Here is a 15,589-nt window from a genome sequence, read left to right on the forward strand (position 1 = left end):
GCTTTCATAGCTGTGTGGCTTCAGGTTGCTTACTCTGCCTCTCTGGACACATCACACCAGTGAGATAAGATTGACGGTCCAGAACAAAATGCTGATGAGGTTATTAAGGTTGGGCTTTTTCTGAGTAAAGACAGAAGCAGGTTGATGGGACCCCAATGCACATTTTTTCCCTTTCTAAGAGGAGATCTGGTGCTCTGCAGATGATTTTTGACCCTAGGGTTGTACAGTAGGTTCTTCTGCCTCCTAAGCTTCTGCCAATGCTCCTGGTCCTGGAGCAGCAGGCCTCTGCGAGTGTGCTCCACTGCCCCCTGGTGGTCGCATCCAGGAAGGTGAGTAGCTTCTCTGCTATTCAGCTTTATTTCAGGGTTTGAGCAAAGGCACTGCCTGCTGTCAGGCCAAATACAGGAAGAAAGGGATAAACCTAGGGGATGATTTCTGGGGCTACCCCAACTGCTTGCTGGAGCTGGGGCCATCTCTCTGGAGCAAGATTCTGCAGCTCAAAGATTTCACAAGCCTCCTCTAGACAGGCTCCCTAGGAACCACGGGATGATGGCTGTTTTTAGAGCTTGAAGAGATGAGTTTGACCCACAAGATAACTATACATATGGGTGGGGTCATGAAGAAGCAGCCCTAAGGGGGCTGAAAGGCCACCCTGGGAAAGCACACTGCAGGCTCCCTGCAACTGACTTCAGTTTCAGCGTGATGAAGGATCTGGAGGCTGCATCAGAACCCAGCGACCTAAAGATGGCTCCGCAAACGTCTCCACCTAAGGTCTGCACATCAGTGCTGTCATCTGCAGAGCTGAAACTGCCCAAACATGCACATCATTAGAAGCATGTGAGTCCTACATCCTGCATCCCGGGAGTCACACTGCCACAGGCCTGGCTTCTGCACCTCTCCTTGCAAGCCTCAGGTTGCCCTCCTCCAAGGGCCACGTCCACCACCAACTGTATTCCCTGCTCCCTACAATGAAACACTCCACCCTATTCCTTGTTCTCCAAAGCCACCCCAACTTTTGCCTCAAGGCAGAGCCTCAGTTTGGCCATTAGATTTCATAGTGAGCCTACTAGTGTCAATGGAGAATTCAGGGTGGGATAGTGGGAGGAGCCATAGAGGGCTGGGCACCATCCTCTAACCAAAACTACATGGTCTGGACATAGTGTGACCACAGAAAGAAGACATGGTAGGATGTCCATCGTGCTACTGCATCCCTGCATCCCAGTGCCAGTTCTGTGGATTGAAGACTTCCCTGTACACAGGCCACCTGTGGTCACTCACTCAAATGTCTGCAAAGACGGAGGCCAGAGCCAGGCTCCCAGAGCTCTGCACCAGGCTGCTAGATGGCATCTAGAGGAAGAGAGCAAGTGGCTCCTGGGTCATCCTCACCACTCTCTGCTAGATAAACTGTTCCAGTGTAAGCTCTGCCATTATTTCCACAAGTAGGCTGCCTGGTGAGCACAGTAAGCACTGATCTGCAGTGAGCTGTGATGTGTGGGTGCCCACTATAGCCACGAAGCTGTCTTCAAGTGTGAAGCTCATTTCTGTTGTCCTCAGCATCCTCCTGCTGGAGGCAATCATTTTGGAGTTGCAGTCATCTGTCTTGCTCTGCTCAGAAATTCTCTAAACCCCCACAGACCAAAGACTATTTCTTCTGCCCTGCCCCCTGCTCTGCTTTTTCTTTCTTTAATCTATCTATTGTTTTTAAAGAAAATAAGCTCCATGTCCACTTCAATTTCAAATGAAAAGGCTCACAAAATTATAAAGATGAAAGTGAACACATTGTTCTTAATGAACCAAGTCTCCATAAATTGTTTTTAGCATAATTCATCCCATTTTGCACTTAGAAAGAAGACAGAGAAAGCCCTGTTTAGAAGCAAAGGGACAAAAACCCAAAGAGGCCGTGTCAGAGGTGGCAGAAGCCAGATTTGATCTTCTATTTCTGATCTAAGTTTTCCTTACTTTACACAAAGAATCCGATCGTCTTACATCTCCTCTTGTTCCTAGTGGGTTTTCTTTGCATGAGGCCCTGATGCCATTTCCTCTCTGCGGCTTCAGTCTGGAGGGTTGAGTGTACAGACAGGTACAATGGGAGCTTATCGTTATGTGCTAGCAGCCCACGGAGTAAAGTCTCACACCAGCTTGACCAGGTGGCCTGGACTGTGTCCCACTGGAAGGAAGTGCTTACTTATTCCAATTTCCTTTCTGCCCCACAGCCCATCTTCACAAGGACTCTGCTCAGTGACCCTGCTGTGCGTGGGCTCACAAAGCTGACCTTTCTCTGCTTCTTTCCTGCCCCACTAAATTCACTGTCTCACTGGAAACATCCTGAACAGGCACAGCTGAAAGTATCTCCCACACCTGCCCTTGCCTCGCTCTCCCTCTCTGGCCGATGTTTCTCCTTGGCCTTCTCTTCCTCTACTGCTCTTTCTAACCTGTAGGCTGTGTGGACCAGAGCTCTGCTTGTTTTTTTGTTTGGTGTTTTTTTTTTTTTTTTTTCTCTTCCTGTCCATTCACACACTCGCAAAGATCTCACCCAGCCCCAGGGACTCTAATGTCATATATATTCTCTGAAGACTCCTGATCTAACTACATATGACATCTCCACTCAGTGTCAACTAAGCACACTGAAGGTAACAGAGTAAAATCAGACTCTCATTTCTCCTCATGCTTGATTTCCTGACTGTCTCAGTGGTGCTCCAAAAGAGGCCACTCTGTCTTCTGGCTCTGTCTAATTTTCTGTCCTATGTTCAATCTAATCTACCAAGAAATGCTATGGCTCTGAAGCCTCTATACTTCTAAAATGCAATGCAATCCTGACCTCCCTTCATCTTCTACCTTGAGGATTGCAAACACCACCTGACTTGCCTTCCTGCTTCTCCCCTTGCAAAAGACAGCAGCTTGATGGACCCATACAAACTACATTAAGTCATATCTTCCCTCTACCCAGCACCTTCAGGGCCCCTCACTAGCCCACAACCAGCGCCCCACACTGGCCCTCATACAAACAGCCATGCACCTCAGTCCATCACTGGCCCCAGTGTTTCCACCCACGCTAGTGCAATCACAAGCAGCAACTCCTTGTAGCAAAGGCCCACTCTCATGCACTTGCCTTATCTGGTCCTTGTCCTTCTATCCCCTCTAGGCTACTTCTTCCTCTTTGGCCACATTTTACTCCCCACCACCAGAGTCTCATTTAAAATACTTTTCCCTCAAATAGGCTATGTTTCCTTACTTGTGTCCTTCAGTTGCTGTTTTACCCGTCTGTTCACCAAACTATGCCTCCTATACCCCTTCACAGGACCACTCACTTTCTACCTGGCCCTGTTGACCCATCTTCACAGCAGGGCCACAGCAGGTGATCCCAGCTGGAGGTTACCCTTTCCTTGTCTTACTCTCCTCCTTAGAATGGAAGAAAGTGTCTTGAGCCCAAAGCTCTTGTCTTTGTGCCTAAGGCTCCAACTCCAGGTCTTAGAACAGCCCCTCCCAAGTGGCAGATACATTCTAGGTATTTGTCAGAAGAATGAATGAATGACTGCCAAATAGCTGGATTCAAGACAAGTCCCAAACCTGGAACTTTTCTCTTCCTGGGAACCTCGGAAACCTATCACATCTAGTTACAATGCACACGGAGGGCAGCTTGGATCAATGGAAACTAAATAAATGTTAAGAATCATTGTCAGTTACTCACATGCTGGTTGGACATGCAGAAGACGTGGCATTTGGTTTGGACTGCATCACTTCAGCACGTCTTGGGACTCCCCAGAGCCTCTGTTTCTTTGTTGTTAGAATAAAAAACATGTGTCAGGTCGCAGAAAGGTGACAGCACAAAAGAACAAACTAAACAAACTGAATCATCAGGAGAGGGAGTGCTTTGCTGCAGTCCCACCTTCCCAGGGGCCAGAATCATCAGAGATCTCACAGACTTACCCAATTCATGCCTGTGTTGTAAGCTCTGGAGGATGGACAGACTCGTGGACAAAGAGGTATTCATGTCCCATAGAGTGCTGTCCTTACAGAGATCACTGACCTTGAAATACTACAGAGCAATTACCTTAGCTGTAAGCAACACACATCATCTCATTCATGGTCCTTGGCCACTCACTGACCAGTGAAAATCCCTTCTACCTATAGGAGTAGAAGAAGGAAACTCAGAAGGAACACGCTTGAAGGTATAGAGAACACAAAGCACCCATTCTGGGCTCATCTGTTGGCTCCATGAGAGCAGCAGTAGCCCTGCAGCTCCATCCTGGCCCCACTGCCTGCCTCCCACAATGCCAGGCATCTTCCATAGGAATGATGTTTACGTGGATGAAAGGACCAGGTCATAGAACTGTGTGGGAATTCAAAAGATCAACTCACCTTGGCAAGCTAGGATTGATTTCCTCACTCTCCTGGAAAAAGGACCTCTGTGCTCAAGGTAGCCCTTATTCTCAGTAGTCACCTGTACTCATGTCTGGGCTATAATGAGCACTTCATAAATATATGCTGGGCAAATTAAGATATGAACAAATAAATAAATGAAACACACCCATATAAATGAACATATTTATTCTGATCCACTTCCCATCACAGGAACTCAGCTCTATCTTGGTTACTATCAGCTCATTTTCTTCTTGGAGACTGACTTTGCAAGGTGCAAGGTTATGAAAACAAATGTGGGACCAGGGTTCTGTCTAAAACTTAACCTCCATATCCCTCATCCTTAGTCAGCAACACAGTCACTAAGTTCTGCTTCCCAGAGTTGCACATATACTGAGTTTATAATCAGAATCTAGCAGAATCTATTTTAAATATATGAGGACTACAGTACATATGAATATGCTAATTAACTAAGTTTAATAGTTCTCATTTGTATTAATGCAAATTAAGCAGCTGCATTTCCCACCAAATATTTTCTTTGGTATTTACTGATGAAATCAAGGTCCTTCTAATAAGTTCTAATATTTAATCTAAAAGCTCTAAAGAAGGTGCTTTAGTTGAGTATAATCTAATTTCACTGAACAAAATTGCATCTAAAAGCAATATAAAGTTACAATTTGTTCCTTGTCAAATAGTAAAAATGGCCTTTAAATTTTACATGGTTTTGACCTTTGGTTTTTGCATTTCAATTAAACTTCCCTCAGAGCCCAGAGGATCAAATGTTCCCTGAGTGTGAATTAGGTCCTACAAGAGGTAGTTACTGGCCTTCAGTTTCTTTCCTTTTCAAACTGATGTCTGTCCCTCTTTTGACACAGAACGAAAATTTGCTCCCTTGGTAGCTGGTGCATAGGTAAAAAGAAATATTAGGCCTGGCCAATATCTTATCTTTAAGAGTTGGAATTTCTATGGTCAGACTTCAAAGTTCATTCCTGGATGGAAGCACCATCTGGCCAGACTCCCTCTCAAAGGTCTCAGAATGACCCAGCCTCCTCTCTAAGCCACTGTCAAGCAAGGATTTTGAGCTTTTGCAATACCTGTTGGCAGCTTTCATTTTATTCATCCTAAGCAAAAGCCAGAGGTGAGGTCATCTTTTAACTTTTGATGGAATCAAATACTCAAGTCTGAGAGGCAGTGACACCGCTCAAAATCCACTCTCCCCTCCTTTCTTGGTATTATAGTTGTATTTTTATTCAAGACAAGAATGTTCCCAGCTAAATACCATGTTGACCAGTGTCCTTTGCAACTAGTAAAATAAAAAATTAGGCAAAGTCCTGAATTCTGATGACACTGTAGAATCACCATACTAGCCCTGGATGCTACCTCCAGGCATCTTTATGAAGAAATCAAATACATTTTCCTGTTACATGCCTCCGAATCTAATATTAATTCCTACAAAATTAAAGTATACAGCACAGTTCCTGGCACATAAGTGCAACATACATTACGGCAATCATTCAAACATCAGACGGATGATTGATCAATATGACAGGTTGCTAAAACCAACAAAATACAGAGATAGAGACAGAGGCTGAGACAGAAAAAGAAACTGAATATTTCCAAAGATAAAATGATAATTTAGAACACTGCCTTCATCAATTTTGAATTACTATAATAAAAGACCTACTTTATAAGGAAAAATAACTAATTTAGCTGACAGTAGGGGAAGCTGAAAAGTGCAAATAGAGGGCTACACCTGGTGACAGCCTCTTGCTGTGTGCTAACATGGCAGACATACCACGTGGTAAGAACTTGTACCAGAGGGCAAGTGGCACTTACCAGAGAGGGCAGCACATGCCAAAGCCTTACTCTGTGATAACCTGGTTTGGCAGTATCTAATCTGGTTCTATGAGACCTAACCCACTTCCATAGATGGGCATTAATCTTCCCCAGAAATGGTGCTCCCATCACCTCATTATCTCCCACCAGGCTTCACTTCTTTAAGATTCACCTCTCAACACAGTTATATTGGGAACCGACCTTCTGGTGCACAAACCTGTGTGAGAATAAACCATGACTAAACCACACCAATCAAAAATAAGAATAGCAAATATTTACTGAGTTTATCAGCACCACACATCATTCTGAATATTTTACACATATTGGCTCCTTTATATTCCCAATAATTAAGAAAGCACTAGGAAAGTTATGAGTCCTCAAAAAATATGTGTTAAATAAACAAATAGGACAAGTGAAGTAAGTCTTGCTTATCTGGACCTAAGCCTGACCCAGTTACTACCCCGAGCATCCAGTAGTTATGAACCTATGGCACATGTACTTCAGCAGGCTGTTTGAATTATTAAAAGCTCTAAATGATTCAGCCATCACTGATTTAGGCCAAGTGATGTAGTATCAGTTTAAGGTCCATAGACTACATGTCTCTATGACCATAGCTTTCCCAAAGTTGATATCAATTTATCTCCAATTTAGTGGGAAATTCTTGTGTGCAAGGATTATTTCTTCTCTGCCCTCAAAGAAATTTTATTAGTGCATCTTCTTCCTGAGTCTTGTAAATTTGTTGCATTCTTAGCATGTTTACCTCTCCCCTACTTGGGTGGTTGTTACAGGATAAAGACTTTGGCAGGGCACCACATCAAAGATAAAATCGCCCTCAGTTGCTATTTGCCACACCTTAGAGAGCGACCTCATAAATTTCTGGAGCTTTCCGATGACCCCCTAAGAACTTGAAATATGAACAGTTCACACTATTTTATATAAAATACTGTAAGCATCAGAGGAGTTGTGACTTCTTTCATTCATTCAAATGTGTGAATCCCCTACTATGTGCTAGACATTGACTTACGGAGATACAAGGAGAAACATAGCATATGAACTTAAGAAGATTAAGAATCTGGGGGGGTAATAGGCACAAAAAATAAGTAAAAATAGTACCATGACTGATATAATGAAAATGAGTATCAGATATTGGAACTAATCACAAGAAATGTGCTATTAATACTGCAAGGGTGAGGCAGTAAAGGGGAAGCACTAGAGGAAAAGAACAGTTACAGAGTTGCTAAGAAAACTACATTTTGGGGAGCCAGAGCGTTAAGTGTCACGGCTTCATAATGCTTTGAGTAGGTAGGGTGAGCTACATTTCCCATAGTTTTTTTTTTTTTTTCCTTGTGTTCTTAGTAACCAGGTCCCCAAAGGAGATTCCTGGAAGAATTTGAGGTATAAGAAAGGAGAAATGAACCAACAACCATTATGTAGTTCACATTCCTTGTTTTCAACCTGCTGATTCACCTCAATGGCATGAAGCAGCGACTGCTACCCTCTCTTCCTTTGGTCTCCTTTTAGCTGCTCTAGCTCTTGGGCGAGGAGTGTGTGTTTAGCTTCATGATGGAAGAACCTAGCTTTTGCAGGATAATCTGTCACCAAGATTAAAGGGAAAATGTGTGAACACAAGTGGTAGTCTGGTTCATGGGGTTTCAATTTATGCTATGGGCTGCAGCCTGGTAATGATCTTCCTTTCTCAGCTGCCTGCTTTTGGAACTCAATTTCTAGCAATAGATGAGGAAACTATAGCCTTGGAGAGACTGCTTCACCAGTACCCACATGCATCTAGCCTTGTAACACACATACATATTCATATGTCTCACTAGTTCTGCTTTTCTGGCTAAACCTTACCAACACAGAATTTGGCACCAGATGTTTATGTTTGTGGTGCTGCAACCACATCTAACATGTGGGAGTGTCCTAAAGCAGGCAGGTGGTAGAGACTGGAAGAACTTTGGCAAGAACAACAGAAAGGGTCTAAATACCCCAATGAGACTGTTAGCAGACATGTGGACGGGAAAGATGTTGCCAAAAAGGACTCAGAAGGAAGGAACACATTCCTGGAAACTGAAGACACTGTAGTTCTCTGTTATGCAGGAAAAGAAATCTTAGCCACATTTTCATCTACTGTGAGGAGAAAGCAGAGCTTGTAAAGTCTGAATCTGGTTATCCAGCTCCAGTGATTTCCAAATTGTTGAAAGTACCCCTAGGTGCCGGTTATAGTAAAATGTGAGAGAAGAAAGATAAATTGGGAGAGAAACTGTTCGATTAAAATAAAAAACAGGACTTAGTAGTTTTGAAAATTCTTAGACTTGTTAGTTGGCAAAAGACATTGAAACAAAGAAATTACTTCTAAGCCCTGTCTAGGAAAATGTGTAATAAAGATGAAGTCACTCTCTTCTCTGAGCTCCCTGAATGACCTCCTGACTAACTACCTTTCTCAGTGTCCAATTCCCAGGAGCCCACCTAAAATGCCTCCTTAATTTTTCTTGAAATCCAGGAGTTTGAAACCTCACCACATCCTCCCTCACACACCAGAACCCTACTTTGGTGACCAGGCCATCCCATGGAAACCAGGCCTCCATCACAAAACCCCCTCATCAGGCCCAGTAACAAGCAAGCTGAAAGAGGAGGCCAGGAAGATGGAGAAATCACTCCTACACCTCAGTTTCACCCTCCTCCTGGCATATTCTCTAGGAAGTCCTTGTTTTAATCTGTAGTACAAAGATCAGTGTTGTCTAGGATTTCTCACTCCTTTCAACTGTACTGGGAAATTTTATACAAGTCCATGTTTTGTTAAGTGACACCTTTTACACTTATATGTCAAGCTTACTCCTTCCTCTTACACTGGAGACTTTCTAGTCAGCATTTAACCTCTTATTGATAACCTATACTACAGAGTCCCAAAGATAACTCAGGGATACAGATCTCTCTCTCTCCATCTCTCTCTCTCTCTCTCTCTCTCTCTCTCTCTCTCTCTCTCTCCATCTATTATGCACATATGCACACATACACACACCACAGATGATATCTTTTTTAAGAATTACATACCTGGTTTGTGGAATGAAGTCATCTAAACTTGAGCTCTGACTCTCCCTGTGATACCTTGGAGAAGTTTTTGTTTGTTTCACTTTCCTTTGTCTCAACTTCTTCACTTACAATTAAGTTATTAATTACTCTTACTTTACTGAATTATTGAGCCTTAATTTTAACGTATTTTGTCCTGTTGATATTTGGACTGCTTAGAACCTCTTATTCCTTTCTTTCCTTCTAGGTCTTCCTTTTGGAATGTAATTATCTGTTTTACACCTATCCTACCACTGTATTTTGAAAACATACTTGATTTCACATGTTCATAGTTAGAAAAGAATAACTCATACATCAAGTCTCAAACATACCTGCTGCAGATGATAGGCAAGATTTTAGACTTTAGGCTTTTGAGTTAATAGCATAATTTATAAATAGGATTGTTATTAATATTTAGTATGAATACACAAATTTGGGAAGGTCAGTATGGAATGCTATAGACTGCATGTGTATATTTCTTCTAATTCTCTGTTGAGACTCTAATGTGGCAGTGTAATGACATTTGGGGCTAGAGCCTTCAGGAGGTATTACAATTAAGATAGAAAGTGTCCCCCAAAAGTTGCATGTGTGTGGAAAATGATTGAATCATGGGGTACTATATTCATCAGTGGAGTAGTTCATTAGTGAGTTCTTAGCTGATTGTACTACTGGGAGACGGGGATTACTTGGAAGAGGGGGGTTACCGGAACCTGACTCAGAAGGATATATTTTTTCTTTCTTTTTTTTCTCCCCTGGTATCAGGAATCAAACTCAGGACCTTGCACTTGCTAGGCAGTTGCTCATGTTGCTAACGTTATCCCTGGCTCACAGAAGGCTACATTCTTGTCCCACATTCTCCCCACCCTCCTACACACACAGAATGTGTAGCTCTTATCACCACACTTTCCTTTACACCAGTTCGGCCTTGGAGCCAGTTGTAAACTAACCTATGAGCCAAAGTAAGCCTCTCCTCCTTTAATTTGCTGCTATGGAGCACTTTTGCCCCATCGATTGGAAAATGACTAATACAGAAAACTATCTAACCAAGCAGAAGGTGATCAGGTGACCTGGGCAGAGGAAAGAGGCCTCAAAGAGATCCTCATCTTTCCACCATGTGCGGTCACAGTGAGTCAGAAAGCAGTTCTTGTGTGAATGAGGTTTACTGCCAACTCAGTATTGAACTTTCCAGCCTGAGAATTATGAGAAATAAATTTCTGTTTTTCAAAGGCACCCAGTCCACAGTACTTTGTCATAGCAGCCTGAACAGACTAAGACAATCCCTATATGCCTATGTGTTCTAAATTTAGCAACAGGTGCTGGAGGAGCTATTGGTGGTTAGTGTCCAATCTGGGAGGGGTGGAATAAAGACCAGACAAAGCAGTACATAGTAGTCTTGGGCTTCCAGACTGACTTCAGAGGACAGCTCCTGACTGTGACTGCACTCTCCTTTGGTATAGAGTTTGAGGGTTTTTTTTTAACCTTCTCCCCCACCTCCAAAAAAAAAGTAGTCAAGAGGCTGTCAGGCAGTTCAGCATCTCCATTAGAATTCAGAGTATTCCACGGTAATTACAAAACAGCTGTAATGGAAAATTGGTAGTCAAACCCATTTTCCAGCGACTAGAACGGTGAATGGGCTCCATTATGTTCCTAATTCTCATTAACTTAATTTGCATAGGAAACAATGAAGGAATACATAATGAGGTACAGTGGGCCAGCAGCCCAGCCTTCACCCCCACAGTGTTGGGTTCAATTCACAAGGACCCACCCCAAGGGAGGAGAAGCTGAGAGCCCCTTCTGGGCCGGATCCCACCCAAGTGACCTGAGCTATCAGCATGAAGTGGCCCAGAATGTGGCATAGTGGAGGGTGACTGCTTGGCTGTCACTTGTCCAGGATCGCCTTGCCTCAGCACACACAGTTCAAGTCCCATTTCTTCTCCCCAACCCCCCATCCTGTTCTTCCTAAGGCTGAAGAATTGGAGCAGAGAGAGGAGGAACTTGTTTTCCGGTAGGCAATTCCAACCTTGGCTGTGTACACACATGTGTTTCTTCCTATGGATCTGACATTAATTATCATTGGCCCTGGCAAAAGGGATCAGCACTTGGGAACTGGGTGGGGTTGGGACACAGGACTGAGTCTAGGTTAAACCTTAGTTTCCCTTTGGGCAGGCTCATACCAGTTTTGGCACTGCAAACAGTGGCATTCATATCAGAGTGGCAGAACAATTGGAACTGTAGAGGAAGCAGGTGCATAACACAGCCAAACTCAACAACTAAGTAGCTCCTCCTGACTCTCATCTACCACGCTGTGGGAACATTGAGAAGACAGAAATGGCTTTTACTCTCTGCTTTAAATTCAATAAAATTTCAATAAAGCAAATAAAATTTCAACATTCCCCCCAAAAAGCTTGCATGTTCAACATATACAGGACCTGTAATATTGAAGACATTTAACTGGACTGTCTCAATGAATCTTTCTGGCAAAACTGCAAGATAAGAATTATATCACTTTAGTTAATAAGGACACTGACTCTCAAATAATGTGATACGCTAAGGCAAAGCTAAGATCGCAGCTATGTCTTAAAAAAACACCTATTGTAGTTAGACCAGTGCTTCCCAATTTTGCCTCCTTCATGGCCCACATAGAAAATATTATATCTGAATCAGGATGAAGGGAAAGAAACATGGAACTTGGAGAAACTGTCCAAACCCCATTTGAGAGAGGGAAATCATTATTTAAACCCATATGGATTGTAAAACTCAAATCTAATCTTTAGGAAAAATGCTGGACCCCATTTGGGGGACAAACCAAGAGAGCTACCAGTTAGGTGGTTATCTTCCAGCAGTGTCTCATTTGACAAGACAGAAATGCCTGAAATGTCACTATTAGTTTGGGTTAATCATTTCCCTCCCCATATTATTCTTCTCAAATGGTGTATCTCTGTGAGAAACACGTATAAGGAGCATTTAACTTGAAATAATACCCGAGTTCGATTTCTAAATTCTCTCTTTAATAGTACAAAGAGCTGGGGCTGGGGATTTAGCTCAGTGGCATAAGCGCCTACCTTGAAAGCAGGCAGTTGTGGGTTCAATCCCTGGTACCAATAAAAAGGAAAAACACACACACACACACAAAAAAAAAAAAAAATAGGACAAAGACCTTGTGCTATTTACTTCAAGGGAGCTGTACCATATAATCTTCATTCTTTTAAAATTCTGCAAGTGAATCCAATCATAGGCATTCGTCTTGAGATGGGAATGGGCCAGTGACACACGTGATGTCAAAGGAAGAAGAGGACAGGCAAAGTAAATGAGAGTAACCTTTTCTAATAACCAACCACTTTACACCAACTGTACCAAAACCTACCTTCTCCAACAACAATTTTCTGAGAACTGGCTAAGTTCTTGGAATCACACATATATGTTCACAATTCCTATAACAATACTGTGATATGGGTTTTATCATCATCTAATAGTAAACAACAGGAAAAGAGTTATCATAATAAGAAGTTAAAGATTTATGTTTGTGCTATATACATGATCTGTAGGTTCAGCTCTGTCTCACCTTCTAGCATGGGCCTTTTTATTTTCCACAACTTGCTACCCTCTTTAGCCAGAATTGCTGTGTACCTAGAATCTTCAGCATGTCAGTTCATTCTCAGTGTTTAATATGAAATCAGGAATCCAGGCATATCCCAACTTATTTGCTCCCCAAACTCAACCTCAGAGATTCTGCCTATCCGGAAGAACTAGAAACTCTTCACTAACTTGACACTTTTGTCTGGCTGTTCAAATGCTGTATACAGCCATGCAGCCAAACAGAAAGATCCTTGAGAACCAGCACAGTGGTCTCCTATACGTGACACCCAGGAAGACAGCCAGTGTGCAGCCATGTAGACAGAGCCCCTGCCTTTCTGTTTGTACCAATCAGAAATTATTTTACACAATGCTCGGTATTTGTTAACTAGTGGGATGATTTAAAGCCTTTGTTAGTACCCCTCATTATTTGCTACATAACAACATGTGTAGTCATTATACCAAGCAGTTGCAGAGAATTTTACATTTCTCCACATTGTAACACAGAATCAAATTTCTTATCCAAGTCTTTGTATTGTCCCTCAAAATTACTTGGGTGTGACTTCCCAAAGAGGATACTCATCACTCTGGATCCTAATATCATGGCTTAGAGGTAGGTTGTAGGATGTGGAAAAATGAAATGAAAAGACCCAGTCCAGTGTTCTAAAATTGTCCCCGTTTACCCCTGACTTCATGATAAATACCATCTGGTCCATTTAACCAGACATCAATTCAAAAGCAATTCCCTTTCTCAATTTGGATTAGTTTTCTTATAAGTTCTCCATGCACACAGTCCCTCATTTCTGCATAGGATAGAGAAAAGTTGATGTGCAAAGAAGATTCAGAGCTAGTTTGTTTGTTCCTTTCCTGGGTTCACTCAATGGTACTTACACAGTGACAAAAACCTACTTGTGGCTGAAGTTTCCCACGCAGAGTTGCAGGCACTCTGCGTTCCCTCAGTAAAGTGCCTCTCACTATGTTCCTGGGAGCCAGCACCGCACTGCACAGCTCTGCCAACAGCATCACTTTTAGATTCTGGGCTTTGAAACCAAATAAAAATTGATATGTGTGTAATCACATTTGTTTAATTAAAGTAACACATCTGTGCAGTAAATATTCCAGCACGAGCTGGTCAATAGCAAATCCTCAGCATGTACAGTAATAATTGACTAATGTAATTAAATGCATGTCAGAGTTTTAAAAGAAAATATAATGAGATTTCATCATTTTATATGTACAGGTAATTAGTTCTTAGGAATGTGAGTAAAAGCAAATTATCTACAGATTTGAACTATCAGCAGATAATTCAAATGACCTAGTTTGGGAGAGGAAATGGTATCTGAAAACTAGAGAAATCCAAACTAAAACAAATGCTTTCTCCTATTAAATCTGAAAGCTATGTTAAGAAATGAGCACATTTAATTTTGCTCAGTCTGTTTCCATGGAACTTTCTTTCAGATGAGGCAAATCACAGTAAGGATACCAGGTGAGTGTAAAGTTTCTCCGAGCTTTGTCTTGTCCTCTAGCTGTCTAGCTAGCTTCTAACACCAAGCTCCATGTCACTTAGAGTAAATCTTCTGTGTGTTTGGTATTCAAGCTGATCCACCTCCTGCTGCTTCTTTGCAGTTCCTAGTTAGTCTGAGTATTATTGCCCCCAATTTTGGAGTGCATGGGTTGTGGGAAGAGCATTCCAAGAGTCCAGAACAGTATCAGCAGAAGCTAGGAAGCAGGAAAGCATGTGGCCTGTTTGGGAAGCTACAAGGAGCTCAGTATAGGAGAGAGAGAGAGAGGGAGAAGAAAAGGAGATGTGGCTGTCAAAACGGGCTGGAGTGTGATGGGCAGAGACTTGAGTATCAGCTGAGAAGTTTGGCACCATTCTTTGAAGGCAAAGAGTTGCCAAAGATACTGTTTTCTGCTGCTTGATTCAATACTCATCATGACAAATGATTAAAAATTTTAATATTAAAAAAATAAACTAAATGCTTACAAAACGGTAAGGTTATCGCAAAACTCACTGTTTTGAGATTAGTGTCCTTCATCTTCAGGTTGGTGCTATCTAGATTCTTCACCCACGCTTAGGGTGATACCTCAAATTCGTTCCCTGCTCCAAACTCCTACAAGTGATAAATTTGGCCACTTTAATGGTTCATCTTGGTCAGCTAGAGGTATGTTCCTTAGCTGAAAAGCAGAACTTTACCTGGTAACAGTCAATGGCTCCACTGAGAGACATTTCCACCCACTCCCTGGCTTGAATCCTTCATAATCATAGACTTCCTTCTATGGGACAATGTGTGGTGGTACATCAATGACTAGAACTAAAGGTCAGGACATTACAGTTAGGGCTTAATAGATAGAAACTAGTTTTTAAAATAGCAACCAAAAACACAAAAGCAATAATGCCAAAGAGAAAGCCTACAGATTAAAGGAGATAGATGCACTAAGCAATAACAAAATATTTAAGAAGTAACAAATTATTTAGAGGAAAAATCTTCAAAACATCTATATATGAAGCAACTAAGGAAATACAAACATTTACTAGATATTTGCGCATAAGAAATTTTTAAGTTTTAGATGTAGTAATTGTGTAATGGTTGCAAATTAAAATCTTTTTCAATATTGTCCTTAAAATGTTAGAGATTCCATCGAAAACACATATGGATGATGTGATATAACAATGTCTTTTTTTTTTCAGAATCATCCAGGAAAAGGAAAAAGTAGCAAATAAAGATATAAATGAAACAAGAATGGCCTTGTG

The 15,589-nt window shown here is 42.0% G+C and overlaps 1 long non-coding RNA gene across 2 annotated transcripts in view; it reads right to left on the reverse strand.

Moving 5' to 3' along the window:
* Positions 1–15,589, reverse strand: part of LOC111758061 (uncharacterized) — a 338,911-nt gene that overhangs the window by 120,852 nt on the left and 202,470 nt on the right. The window contains exon 3 of one of the 2 annotated variants that reach the window (XR_010041450.1): positions 3,689–3,774. The exons of the other annotated variant lie outside the window; for it this stretch is intronic. This is a non-coding gene — a long non-coding RNA (uncharacterized LOC111758061). The remainder of the gene's footprint in view (positions 1–3,688; positions 3,775–15,589) is intronic. 2 annotated transcript variants of the gene reach the window in all.

This window comes from Cavia porcellus, unplaced genomic scaffold (assembly GCF_034190915.1).
Source record: "Cavia porcellus strain 051 isolate PalLab524CR breed Dunkin Hartley unplaced genomic scaffold, mCavPor4.1 scaffold_20, whole genome shotgun sequence".
NCBI classification, from domain to species: domain Eukaryota; kingdom Metazoa; phylum Chordata; class Mammalia; order Rodentia; family Caviidae; genus Cavia; species Cavia porcellus.